Raw genomic sequence first — 15,506 nt, forward strand, 5'->3', positions numbered from 1 at the left:
TACCCAGACCTCCCTGTCGCTTACCATTTCAACACTCCACCCTGCTCTCATGCCCACATGTCCGTCCTTGGCCTGCTGCATTGTTCCAGTGAAGCTCTACGCAAACTGGAGGAACAGCACCTCATCTTCCGACTAGGCACTTTACAGCCTTCCGGACTAATGAACTCTCTCCTCCATCCCCACCCCCTTTCCGACTCCCTCTTTTTTTTCCAATAATTTATATAGATTTTTTTTGTTTTTTTCTTTTCCCATCTATTTCCATTATTTTTAAATGTATGTCCACCCATTGTTTCATCTCTAACTTTTAGCCTTTTTCAATTCCTTCACCCCACCCCACCCCCACTAGGGCTATCTGTATCTTGCTTGTCCTGCTTTCTAGCCTTAATTAGCATATTCCTTAGATAATATCACCACCTTCAACACCTCTTTGTCCTTTTGTCTGTGACACATTTTGGTTACTCCACCTATCACTGGCCCTCTATCCAGCTCTTCTTGTCCCACCCACCCTTAAACCAGCTTATATTTCACCTCTATTCTATTTTTACTTAGTTCTGTTGAAGTCATACGGACTCAAAACGTTAACTGTGTCCCTCTCCACAGATCCTGCCAGACCTGCTGAGTTTTTCCAGGTATCTTTGTTTTTGTTTTTAACGTGATTCACTATCCTAGCACAAAGGGCTTTACACAGTGCACTTTATTCCCTAGATTTCAATTAAGCTTCTGCACATTTTATGCAAAAGTGCTTCAGGTCAACCTGTGTGGCTGGCAGGAAGATAATGACCAACTGGGAAAGAAATTTCATGAGACGGCTTGTGGGCCGTTAAGCTTTACTCACACATTCTAAGCAGCCAGCACCAAGCCCAGCCCACCAGCTACAAATATAGCCCAGGGTCTTTGAATATCCTGCAAGATCTCTTGAGTGATCGTGAAAAACTTTTTTCATTAAGCACCCTTCAATTAAATTGTGTAGGGTGGCAGAAAATTACAGTGCAGCAAATCCATTCATCTAAGCCAGAGGGAAAACTCTATTTTGAGGGAGCAATGTCTTTACAAGAAAGGTAATTGTTTTGTTTGGGCAGCGAGAAACACCAAAGGTGCAGTGTTTTTTTTCTCAGGGTGAAATCAGGCTTAAATAATGTGAGAATGCATTTGAATGGTATTTATGTCAGTTGTAAGTATTTATGAGCAAACAGGGAAATAAAGGATCAGTCAAAAACTCTTTTAGAAGTAATGTTCCTTTGAGCATTTAACAACAACACCTTATATTTCTATTTATATACTGCCTTTAATGTAATAAAATGTGCCAACGCACCTCACAGGAGTATTAGGAAGCAAAATTAAATACCATACCACATAAGGCAATAGTAGGGCAGATGGCCAAAATCTTGTCAAAAAGGTCAGTTTAAAAGTGTTTTAACCAATGGCAGTTCCTACTTGCAATACATTTACATACCATGAATAGTCATTATATTAAAACGTTTTTGTAATTACACCCTACCCTCATGATAAAGTCAGCAGTGCGTGAGAATCTTGTGGCACCCGGTTCACATTACTTTAAAGCTGGCATACATCTGTCAGCTTTGTGCAGTTTTGTCTGAGGTCAGCGGATTTCCTTGCTGAACTCAGCAGCAAAAGGGAGAGAAGCAGGAGAATGGCAACTTGGATGAAGGCTCAGGACCAGCAAGGATGAATCAGTTTGTGAGGGGAGGGGGGGCGGGAGGGAATGCAGTGGGGCGGTGTGGATTGGGATCAGGGAGACGTGGAAGAGTGGAAGGGATTTCAAGGGAGGACAGAGGGGGGCATGGGGGAGTGAAGTGGGATGGACCTAGCATTCTGGGTGCGGTGGGAACAGTCAGTTAAGTTAAGAAAATGGGGGGCAGAAAGGGAGGTCTCAATACTATCACATGGGGTCCATCTCAGGGTGTTGGCTGGAAGAGTCCTTACAGGGCTTTGAGTTCAGCTACAACATTTCAATTATCCCCGCTGAGAGTGATCTCGGTCAATGTCCTTTACAATGCAAAGAAGGGAGGGACAGCTGAGCTTGCAAGTTCAGCCATGTCCTACAGAGTAACGAGTACAACACTGGACACCAGCATGAATATTCAATAAAGAGTGAACAAAAAACACAACATTGTTTTTTCCACAATAAAGGAAATGCCCCAACTCCCCTGTAACAACTGATGTGTGCCAACCGTGAGATGTGCCAGCACACTTAGCTCTCTGCTAAGCTAGTCTCAACAAATAACAATGATGCACACATGAATAAAGTGAAACTAATGTAATGTGAATTATTTACAAGTGAAATTTAAATTTGAAAAAACACCCGTGACAACTTTGTGCTCTCAAGCTAAGGGCAATGGAGTTGAGCAGGATAGTTGTGGCCGTGATGAAGAGCCTCCCTGTTTGTCCAGGAGGCTCTTTGAGAGCCCATCCAGACATTCTGTATTGTCAGCTGGCAACAGGTTTAACCACTGAAAAGCTTTCCCTGCCACATGACGGCACCTGTCTCCTGTGCATTCCGCCAGCACTTTCAATTCTAAGTCAAATCGCGTAGGCACCAACAAAAAGCAAGAGAGTGGAAGTGGCACCCACTTCCTGTTCTACCATCAGGAACAACACATCCTTGTTAAAATTCTGCCTAAAATGCTGTTGCTTCATCTGGAGTATTTTCTCCATGTGGCTGGTAGACTGACAGACTGATACATTTACTGCCAGTGCAGCAGTAAAATGTGGCACACCAGGATATATATTCACATAACAATTAGTTCCTAGCTCTTTACAAATAATAGAACAATATAACAGCCATCCATATTAAACCCATCAGTCATCACTTTTATTCCTTTTCTATTTTAAGTCCTGATAGTAGCATGATGCTATTGCTAAATTTTAACATAATGACAGCTCTTTAGCTAACTGGCACACAATTATCATTCCTCCGTTGCTGCCATCACTTGCTCTTTACTTGTATTCAGACTCAAACAGTGCTACTTAAACTCAGAAACTACGTGCAACTAACGAACATGCGAGTTTCAAAACTTGCATTGGTGCTTGGTGGGAAGAACAATCTGCAGTGTGTTGCTGTCTTGTTCTGGACCTGTGCTGATGGGCTGCTCTTAGAGACTTACATGGATGGTAAAAGGCACAAATGTCAGAAGGTTGGCTCCAAGAAATCCTTTTTAAACAGCTCGCACATCCCCATCAATTCCAGGAATTCATATTTTAAAAGCTTGGAAATGGAATTTTGAGATTAAATTGCACATTGTGTTGTTGAGTAAAACCAATAAAATAGTCTGTGCACATTCTCCATTTTAATTACAGATTATTGGCATTCAACATGGAGCATGTTTACTTTACCAAACTTCAACAGTGAGACAGATTTGCTAAGGAATTCTGCCATAAGCAATGGTTCACTTTATTTTTTATTCCTTGCCCCATATTTCTGCAGCAATTAAGAATTTTATTGGATATAAGCCATTTATAGCACATGTAGCACATTAAATTCCTCCATAATTATTGACCTTAAACTCAGAATTTTCAATAAATCCTTCATGTATTGACTGTGGTTAAGTTCCTTGATTGGGACTTGAACCTATAATTTTCTAATTCTGAGGCAGGAGCAATACTGGATCTAGTCATTCATCATGCGGGAAACAATGTTGGATTAATTATGTTCTGATCCTCTCTAATCTCCATACATGGGCCGGAATTTTCCATTCTGGACCCAAGTCCCGTGGTGGGAGCAGGGACCGGAAGTGTTTCCCGCCGTGGAGCCTGGTGGGAATTCGCACCAAATCGTGTGATGCTGGGGTCATTAATTATGCAGTCGGGGGTTTCCCAATGTAATGCACAGCTGGATGATGCACGCCTGCCGTCACATCTGGGCGCCATATATAAAATGTGCCTGGACATCAACTTCTTTGTCGCCAACTGACCATGGAAGGAGGAGATGGCCTGGCGATCCCAGGGAGCTCCAGCCCCCAAGCTCAGTCCCTCGATGTGCTGCTCAATGTAGTGAAGGCCAAGAGGGACATCCTGTACCCCAAGGATGGAAGGAGGAATCCGAGCCGTGTGACCAACCCTGCACGAGAGGAAGTCTCCAAGCCGGTCAGTACCCATAGCTTTCACCGGAAGACGGTCCTGCAATGCCAGAAACAGATGAATGACCTCATCTGCACCACCAGAATAAGTGAACTCTCAACTGCTCACAGTCACCTCACTGAACGGTTATGGGAACGTATGCCTAAGTGGCAAGGGCACCATCCATGTGGCCCATGCATAACAGAGCTACTCAACGTGATAAGGTGATGCCTCAAAGCTGCACTGAAGCCCATCTAGTCTGCAGGTGGAGAGGCCACTGTAGACCCCTCAATCTTCCAGACAGAGAGGTCAGATACTGTCTGGGTTGGGGAAGGGGGTTAGACATTGAGGGCACCAGCAGACACCTCTAATGACAAGCCTTTGTGAGCCTTATCCTTCTATCAGCATGGGTCACCACTCTGCAGGGTGTGGCCCCAGAACCCTAGTGGACAACTTGCAGTGCATCAATCACATGGCACACAATCCAGAGGGCTATTTGTAAGATTGGAAGGACGAGAAAGAAACATGAAACCCAATTGCTCTCAACCTCATCTTCTCTCCTTGCATTGGAAAAGTTACGGCACAACATGATAGAGAGACAGAGGGAGAGCGAGAGATGGGAGGGGGCCCACCTCAACTGAGGAACTTGACAGAGTTTGAGAAGCAACCAGCCCAGCTAGCATGGGAGGAACCAGGCCGAGCCTGTGCAGATGGAGAGGTCAGCAAGCAGCCTCCATCCAGTAAGAATCCATGTATAATGTAGTCACATAGAAACCTAAGGGTCATGCATTCCTCCATGTTGGAGGCAGCTCATGCGGTCACTCGCTCTCTTCTCTCTCACTTACAGGTGCCAGCAGGAAGAGGGGAAGGCCAGAAGAAGACCTGTTCAGCAGTACCTCAGCCGTAGAGGACTGAGGACATTGGGGAGGAGGAAGAAAGTGCACCTGTAGAGGTATCACAGCCGTCACCTGCACCTTCCACCAGCCAGAGATACACACCCTTGGTGGATACTAGATTTAGTTTTGGCAAGGTCTCACATTCTGGTGGTCACCACACAGACACGTATCTGAAGCAGGAGGCAGGGTTAGCCAAGCTCACCAGTACTTGGAAGGCCTGCTGGGGAAGAGGCATCTGTGACATCCGAGTCAGATGGTGACCCTCTGAGATTGGCCCTGCACGAAATGCTGAAGAGGTAGCGAAGGGGGAAGGCGGGGGGGAACATCAGGCAGAGGTGGCAGAGGCTCTCAGCAGAGTGACACGTGAGGCAGAGGAGTCCGACTGCCTGCTCTCTGGCGGTGGTTCTGACCTGTGCACACAAGAAAATCTCCATGGGGAGGATGGCCGCTGCACTCCTTAGATTGCAAGGCATGATGGAGGAGTCTGTCAGCCTTCAAGCTGAGGTGATAGTACTGGCATGCCAACACATCGAGGTAAACACTGGTAATAGGGCTGCTGCCATGGATGTCACTCCTTCACTGCTGCATGGGCTGAACTCCATCTCTGATACCAACAGTGTGTACCTTCTGTACTTGTTCTGTTTCTTTTACTGTTTCCTTCTTGAGATAGACAAGGTAGTATACACACACACATATTATTAAATATTTTATCTTGGAACCGTGGATAGCCTTGTCCAGCAGAATGCCCAGTTTCTGTGGAAGATGTGCACACTCCATCGCTGTAGCCATGGGTGAGATCTTGCTGTGACTATGCAAGAGGGTACACGGCACCATGGCCTCTCTCCAGGTGCCTCTTCTCCTCAAGGAGTCAGGCAGGGCTCCTCGGGCCCCCAAAGGGAGGAGGAGCGGCTGTTGGATACCCCCTGGGACCTCCACTCAGGACTCTTAGAGGGTGTCCAGCCCTTCAGAATCCCCGTTGCCTGTGACCCCTTCAGTTTCAATCTCTGTGACTGCAGAGGACGCAGCTGCCCCACAGAAGGGGACCAAAGTAAGCCGGGCCCGCACTCCTCCCCCACCTTCCCCGCCCATCCTTGGGTCTCCAAGGCCCCCCAAGGTCATCCAAGACAACAGGGCAAACTGGTCAGCTGGCTGCCTCCAACCCTGCTGCGGGTGTCAGGGGAGAACCTAGAAGAACCGGAATGAAAGATTGAGAAGTTATGATTTGGAATATAAAGCTAGACCATGAAACTATCGATTGTTGTTAAAAACCCACCTGGTTCATTATTTCCCATTAAGGAAGGAAACCTGCCATCGTTACCTGGTCTGGTCTATGTGACTGCAGACCCACAGCAATGTGGTTCACTCTTAACTGCCTCTGAAATGGCCTAGCTAACCACATGGTTCAAGGGCAATTCGGGATGGGCAACAAATGGTGGCCTTGCCAGCAATGCTCAGGTCCCATGAAAGAATAAAAAAAAAACTGTACAGTGAATTGGTTAGACCACACCTGGAGGACTGTGTATAGTACTTGTCTCCTTACTTAAGGAGGGATATACTTGCATTGAAGGCAGTTCAGAGAAGGTTCAGTAAGCTAATTCCTGGGGTGCTGGTGTTGCCTTTTGAGGAAAGGTTGAATAGGTTGGGCCTGTGCTCATTGGAGTTTACAACAGTGTTGTTATTGAAACATATAGGAACATACATACAAATTAGTAGCAGGAGTAGGCCACTCGCGCCCCCACCCCCCCCCCCCCACCCCACCCCAACCCCGAGCCTGCTCCGCCATTCAATAAGATCATGGCTGATTTTAACCTCAGCTCCACATTCCTGCCTACTGTCATGAAGCTATTAACGTATATAATATTATTGGAAAATATTTTTCTTTTAAAATAGAGGTTTAGTCTGTGGCTGTCTCTCAATTGGATTAAAGCCAACTAGCCTGGGTGCTTTGATGTGTACTAGTTTTGAGATGTAAGAGAGGTAGAGTGCATTTGAATTTTTTGAATAGAGCATTCAAGAAGTGGAGCAAAATCTGGCACCTAGCTAGCAGAGACCAAGCAATATGGTTATATTACTAAAAAATTGGTACTATGAAAAGGGTTTTATTATTAGGAGAAATGGAGTTCAAAGAGGCCAGTGATAACAATGAGAATTTACATTCAGTGAGATGTACTGGATATAACCAAAGGCAAATTTTGTGTGTGGGCGACAGGCAAAGTAAGATCAAAGAAGCTGTAAGCCTACAACTGTCTCTACAGGAACCAAAGTGAGAGGAACCTCATTTTGAATTCGTAAGGTAAAAATGCTTTGCCTGCTGTCTGGTTAAGTCTATGGGTGCCTTTGCCTTAATAGAGATTAGTTTGAGAATTTGTTAAAAGTTATGATTTGTAGCCATGTATATATATTTAATGTGTTGTAACTCAATAAAATGTTTCATTTAGTTTAATATAAAACCTCTCGAGAACTAGTGGTCTGATTCCTGAATTTAGAGTTGTATCTCAAACATACCACTTAAAAATATAGGTTATGATAGTTGTTTAAGGTTTCCCTCTGGGAATTTTAAAGAACTCAGCTTTACTAACTGCTGGGTCATAACACTACCCTCAATAACCTTTCACCCCTTTGCTTATTAAGAATCTATCTAGATATCTCTGCCTTAAAGATATTCAAGGACTCTGCTTCCACCCCCTTTTGAGGGAATGATTTCCAAAGACTTGCGACCCTCTGAGAATAAATATATTTCCTCATCTCTGACTTAAACGAGCAGACCCACAGGAGGGAAAATCCTTTCCACATCCACCCTGTCAAGACCTCTCAGGATCTTATACGTTTCAATCAAGTCGTCTCTTACTCTTCTAAACTCCAGTGGATACAAGCCTAGACTGTCCAGCCTTTCCTGCCCATTCCGGCTATTAGTCTAGTAAACCTTCTCTGAGCTGCTTCCAATGAATGAATGAATTAATTAGGATTCTGAAAGGTTGTTTCCACTCATGGGGGAATGTAGAACTATGGGACACAGTTTCAAAATAAGGAGTCTTGCAATTTAGACAGAGATGAGGATGAATTTTTTTCTCTCAGGCAGTCATTAGTGTTTGGAATTCTCTTACCCAGAGAGCAGTGGAGAATGGGGCATGGAATATATTCAAGGCTCAGTTATTCAGATTGACAAAGGAGTCAAAGGTTATGGGGCAGGAAAGTGGAGTTAAGGAGACGATCAGATCAGCCATGATCTTATTGAATGGCGGAACAGGCTCAATGGGCCGAATGGCCTACTCCTTTTTTCTTATGTCCTTATGATTTCACATGTGGTTGCATGGACACTGCAATTGTTAATGTTCATACACTTTTGTAAATAGACTACACTTGCACTTTAACGAGGTCTGATGTGGTTTAATTGTGATTCATTGCTATTAAGCCTGTGTATCACCCCTCCTCTCCACCCCACAATCTTCAGGGGGACACCCCAGGCTGGGTCTATGTCCTCCAAAATCATGCATGTGCAGGGATGCAAGGATCTTTGCCAGGGTCCCTTGCAAGCCATGTGTAAAAAGCTTCCCACACAGGTTGGGCCTTTGCCCTTCACACACTCATCTGTTGAAACACCTTAGCATTGTCAATACTATGTGCTGGGGTCCCCCTTCGGTTGTCCAGTACAGATGACCTGTCGCTGCACCCACCCCTGATGTCCCAACTCCCATTCAGCATCTCGAGATCTCCACTTCAAGGTTCTGGATAGCTGCAAGCAGCCATGGTGCATGTGACTTTTCAGGTAGAGTCCAACACCTTCCAACTTCCACCTGTGACCTACGCCCTGCCCACCATAACTATTGACCCTCCTGGTGTGACCTTTGACCTCCCCAATCACCCTAAAAATCTCCCCCATCAACCTCTGTCCCATGCAGGTTAGTGTGCAACCCTACTTTCCCGAGGTACCCACCCCCATTACAATAGACATGTTTCTCACCCCCCTCATCCTGCCGACCCCCAGAATCTGGTTTTACTTCTGTGTCCCATCCAGCAACCCTCAGTGTCCCTTCAACGTCATCGCAGGGCTTTCACTCTTCCACCTTAGTGGCTCCCATTGCCCCCTTTAATACTCACCATCCTTTCAAATCACAAATTCCCTCAGTTTATCCCCCAGGACTCATCAGCTGACAACACAGACCCCTCCCTCTGAACCTTTTCCCACTTCCCCCAGCACCCCATGCCCGTTCACACCTGCACATGTCCCCATGCCTGCTCACACTTGCACACACCCCCATGCTCGTTCACACCTGCACACACCCCCATGCCCATTCACACCTGCACACACCCCCATGCTCGTTCAAACCTGCACACACACCCATGCCCGTTCAAACCTGCACACACCCCCATGCACATTCACACCTGCACACACCCCCATGCCCATTCACACCTGCACACACCCCCCATGCCCATTCACACCTGCACACACACCCATGCCCGTTCAAACCTGCACACACCCCCATGCACATTCACACCTGCACACACCCCCATGCCCATTCACACCTGCACACACCCCCCATGCCCATTCACATCTGCAAACCCCACCCTGCTGCCCACACTCCACCACAGCCCTTCCCATCCTCCCATTCCATTAACCACCTCATCCAATCCACAGCCCCCGCAGCATTTCTCTCTTTCCCCTACCACCCCCACATCCCCTGTTCCCCTCTAGGCCTCCACACCCACCCCACCTTTCATTCCTCTCCTCCCCATCTAATAACCCCACCATCAGCACAGACCATCACCGCCAAACAGTATCTCTTGCAGCCGACCACCTTCAGTACGAAGATCCATCTCCTGGAAGCTCCAACAGTGTGAACAACCACACCCTGGAATCTCCTGCAGTGCGAACATCCACATCCTGGAAGCTCCTGCAGTGTGAACATCCACATCCTGCAAGCTCCAACAACGTGAACATCCACATCCTGGAAGCTCCTGCAGTGTGAACATCCACATCCTGGAAGCTCCTGCAGTGTGAATGTCCACATCCTGGAAGCTCCTGCAGTGTGAACATCCACATCCTGGAAGCTCCTGCAGTGTGAACATCCACATCCTGGAAGATCCTGCAGTGTGAATGTCCACATCCTGGAAGCTACTGCAGTGCGAACATCCACATCCTGGAAGCTCCTGCAGTGTGAACATCCACATCCTGGAAGCTCCTGCAGTGTGAATGTCCACATCCTGGAAGCTCCTGCAGTGTGAACATCCACATCCTGGAAGCTCCTGCAGTGCGAACATCCACATCCTGGAAGCTCCAACAGTGCGAACATCCACATCCTGGAAGCTCCTGCAGTGTGAACATCCACATCCTGGAAGCTCCTGCAGTGCGAACATCCACATCCTGGAAGCTCCTGCAGTGCGAACATCCACATCCTGGAAGCTCCTGCAGTGCGAACATCCACATCCTGGAAGCTCCTGCAGTGTGAACATCCACATCCTGGAAGCTCCAACAACGTGAACATCCACATCCTGGAAGCTCCTGCAGTGCGAACATCCACATCCTGGAAGCTCCTGCAGTGTGAACATCCACATCCTGGAAGCTCCTGCAGTGTGAACATCCACATCCTGGAAGCTCCAACAACGTGAACATCCACATCCTGGAAACTCCTGCAGTGTGAACATCCACATCCTGGAAGCTCCTGCAGTGTGAACATCCACATCCTGGAAGCTCCTGCAGTGTGAACATCCACATCCTGGAAGCTCCTGCAGTGTGAACATCCACATCCTGGAAGCTCCTGCAGTGTGAACATCCACATCCTGGAAGCTCCTGCAGTGCGAACATCCACATCCTGGAAGCTCCAACAGTGTGAACATCCACATCCTGGAAGCTCCTGCAGTGCGAACATCCACATCCTGGAAGCTCCAACAGTGTGAACATCCACATCCTGGAAGCTCCTGCAGTGCGAACATCCACATCCTGGAAGCTCCTGCAGTGTGAACATCCACATCCTGGAAGCTCCTGCAGTGCGAACATCCACATCCTGGAAGCTCCTGCAGTGTGAATGTCCACATCCTGGAAGCTCCTGCAGTGTGAACATCCACATCCTGGAAACTCCTGCAGTGTGAACATCCACATCCTGGAAGCTCCTGCAGTGTGAACATCCACATCCTGGAAGCTCCAACAGTGTGAACATCCACATCCTGGAAACTCCAACAACGTGAACATCCACATCCTGGAAGCTCCAACAGTGCGAACATCCACATCCTGGAAACTCCTGCAGTGTGAACATCCACATCCTGGAAGCTCCTGCAGTGCGAACATCCACATCCTGGAAGCTCCTGCAGTGTGAACATCCACATCCTGGAAGCTCCTGCAGTGCGAACATCCACATCCTGGAAGCTCCAACAGTGCGAACATCCACATCCTGGAAGCTCCTGCAGTGCGAACATCCACATCCTGGAAGCTCCAACAACGTGAACATCCACATCCTGGAAGCTCCTGCAGTGCGAACATCCACATCCTGGAAGCTCCTGCAGTGTGAACATCCACATCCTGGAAGCTCCTGCAGTGTGAACATCCACATCCTGGAAGCTCCAACAGTGTGAACATCCACATCCTGGAAGCTCCTGCAGTGTGAACATCCACATCCTGGAAGCTCCTGCAGTGTGAACATCCACATCCTGGAAGCTCCAACAACGTGAACATCCACATCCTGGAAACTCCTGCAGTGTGAACATCCACATCCTGGAAGCTCCTGCAGTGTGAATGTCCACATCCTGGAAGCTCCTGCAGTGTGAACATCCACATCCTGGAAGCTCCAACAACGTGAACATCCACATCCTGGAAGCTCCAACAACGTGAACATCCACATCCTGGAAACTCCTGCAGTGTGAACATCCACATCCTGGAAGCTCCTGCAGTGTGAATGTCCACATCCTGGAAGCTCCTGCAGTGTGAACATCCACATCCTGGAAACTCCTGCAGTGTGAACATCCACATCCTGGAAGCTCCTGCAGTGTGAACATCCACATCCTGGAAACTCCTGCAGTGTGAACATCCACATCCTGGAAGCTCCTGCAGTGTGAACATCCACATCCTGGAAGCTCCAACAATGTGAACGTCCACATCCTGGAAGCTCCTGCAGTGTGAACATCCACATCCTGGAAGCTCCAACAGTGTGAACATCCACATCCTGGAAGCTCCAACAGTGTGAACATCCACATCCTGGAAGCTCCAACAATGTGAACGTCCACATCCTGGAAGCTCCTGCAGTGTGAACATCCACATCCTGGAAGCTCCAACAGTGTGAACATCCACATCCTGGAAGCTCCAACAGTGTGAACATCCACATCCTGGAAGCTCCAACAATGTGAACGTCCACATCCTGGAAGCTCCTGCAGTGTGAACATCCACATCCTGGAAGCTCCAACAGTGTGAACATCCACATCCTGGAAGCTCCTGCAGTGCGAACATCCACATCCTGGAAGCTCCTGCAGTGCGAACATCCACATCCTGGAAGCTCCAACAGTGTGAACATCCACATCCTGGAAGCTCCTGCAGTGTGAACATCCACATCCTGGAAGCTCCAACAGTGTGAACATCCACATCCTGGAAGCTCCTGCAGTGCGAACATCCACATCCTGGAAGCTCCTGCAGTGCGAACATCCACATCCTGGAAGCTCCTGCAGTGTGAACATCCACATCCTGGAAGCTCCTGCAGTGCGAACATCCACATCCTGGAAGCTCCTGCAGTGTGAACATCCACATCCTGGAAGCTCCTGCAGTGCGAACATCCACATCCTGGAAGCTCCTGCAGTGTGAATGTCCACATCCTGGAAGCTCCTGCAGTGTGAACATCCACATCCTGGAAACTCCTGCAGTGTGAACATCCACATCCTGGAAGCTCCTGCAGTGTGAACATCCACATCCTGGAAACTCCTGCAGTGTGAACATCCACATCCTGGAAGCTCCTGCAGTGCGAACATCCACATCCTGGAAGCTCCTGCAGTGTGAACATCCACATCCTGGAAGCTCCAACAGTGTGAACATCCACATCCTGGAAGCTCCTGCAGTGCGAACATCCACATCCTGGAAGCTCCTGCAGTGTGAACATCCACATCCTGGAAGCTCCTGCAGTGCGAACATCCACATCCTGGAAGCTCCAACAGTGCGAACATCCACAACCTGGAAGCTCCTGCAGTGTGAACATCCACATCCTGGAAGCTCCTGCAGTGCGAACATCCACATCCTGGAAGCTCCAACAGTGTGAACATCCACATCCTGGAAGCTCCTGCAGTGTGAACATCCACATCCTGGAAGCTCCAACAGTGTGAACATCCACATCCTGGAAGCTCCTGCAGTGCGAACATCCACATCCTGGAAGCTCCAACAGTGTGAACATCCACATCCTGGAAGCTCCAACAGTGTGAACATCCACATCCTGGAAGCTCCTGCAGTGTGAACATCCACATCCTGGAAGCTCCAACAGTGTGAACATCCACATCCTGGAAGCTCCTGCAGTGCGAACATCCACATCCTGGAAGCTCCTGCAGTGTGAACATCCACATCCTGGAAGCTCCTGCAGTGTGAACATCCACATCCTGGAAGCTCCTGCAGTGTGAACATCCACATCCTGGAAACTCCTGCAGTGTGAACATCCACATCCTGGAAGCTCCAACAACGTGAACATCCACATCCTGGAAGCTCCAACAACGTGAACATCCACATCCTGGAAGCTCCTGCAGTGTGAACATCCACATCCTGGAAGCTCCTGCAGTGTGAATGTCCACATCCTGGAAGCTCCTGCAGTGTGAACATCCACATCCTGGAAGCTCCTGCAGTGTGAACATCCACATCCTGGAAGCTCCTGCAGTGTGAACATCCACATCCTGGAAACTCCTGCAGTGTGAACATCCACATCCTGGAAGCTCCTGCAGTGTGAACATCCACATCCTGGAAGCTCCAACAGTGCGAACATCCACATCCTGGAAGCTCCTGCAGTGCGAACATCCACATCCTGGAAGCTCCTGCAGTGTGAATGTCCACATCCTGGAAGCTCCTGCAGTGTGAACATCCACATCCTGGAAACTCCTGCAGTGTGAACATCCACATCCTGGAAGCTCCTGCAGTGTGAACATCCACATCCTGGAAACTCCTGCAGTGTGAACATCCACATCCTGGAAACTCCTGCAGTGTGAACATCCACATCCTGGAAGCTCCTGCAGTGTGAAGATCCACATCCTGGAAGCTCCAACAGTGTGAACATCCACATCCTGGAAGCTCCTGCAGTGTGAACATCCACATCCTGGAAGCTCCTGCAGTGTGAACATCCACATCCTGGAAGCTCCTGCAGTGTGAACATCCACATCCTGGAAGCTCCTGCAGTGCGAACATCCACATCCTGGAAGCTCCTGCAGTGTGAACATCCACATCCTGGAAGCTCCAACAGTGCGAACATCCACATCCTGGAAGCTCCTGCAGTGCGAACATCCACATCCTGGAAGCTCCTGCAGTGTGAACATCCACATCCTGGAAGCTCCTGCAGTGTGAACATCCACATCCTGGAAGCTCCTGCAGTGCGAACATCCACATCCTGGAAGCTCCTGCAGTGTGAACATCCACATCCTGGAAGCTCCAACAGTGCGAACATCCACATCCTGGAAGCTCCTGCAGTGTGAATGTCCACATCCTGGAAGCTCCAACAGTGTGAACATCCACATCCTGGAAGCTCCTGCAGTGCGAACATCCACATCCTGGAAGCTCCTGCAGTGTGAACATCCACATCCTGGAAGCTCCAACAGTGTGAACATCCACATCCTGGAAGCTCCTGCAGTGCGAACATCCACATCCTGGAAGCTCCAACAGTGCGAACATCCACATCCTGGAAGCTCCAACAACGTGAACATCCACATCCTGGAAGCTCCTGCAGTGTGAACATCCACATCCTGGAAGCTCCTGCAGTGTGAACATCCACATCCTGGAAGCTCCAACAGTGTGAACATCCACATCCTGGAAGCTCCAACAACGTGAACATCCACATCCTGGAAGCTCCTGCAGTGCGAACATCCACATCCTGGAAGCTCCTGCAGTGTGAACATCCACATCCTGGAAGCTCCAACAGTGTGAATGTCCACATCCTGGAAGCTCCTGCAGTGCGAACATCCACATCCTGGAAGCTCCTGCAGTGTGAACATCCACATCCTGGAAGCTCCTGCAGTGTGAACATCCACATCCTGGAAGCTCCAACAGTGTGAACATCCACATCCTGGAAGCTCCTGCAGTGTGAATGTCCACATCCTGGAAGCTCCTGCAGTGTGAACATCCACATCCTGGAAACTCCTGCAGTGTGAACATCCACATCCTGGAAGCTCCTGCAGTGTGAACATCCACATCCTGGAAGCTCCTGCAGTGTGAACATCCACATCCTGGAAGCTCCTGCAGTGTGAACATCCACATCCTGGAAGCTCCTGCAGTGCGAACATCCACATCCTGGAAGCTCCTGCAGTGTGAACATCCACATCCTGGAAGCTCCTGCAGTGTGAACATCCACATCCTGGAAGCTCCAACAGTGT

This window comes from Carcharodon carcharias, chromosome 16, assembly GCF_017639515.1.
Source record: "Carcharodon carcharias isolate sCarCar2 chromosome 16, sCarCar2.pri, whole genome shotgun sequence".
NCBI lineage: Eukaryota > Metazoa > Chordata > Chondrichthyes > Lamniformes > Lamnidae > Carcharodon > Carcharodon carcharias.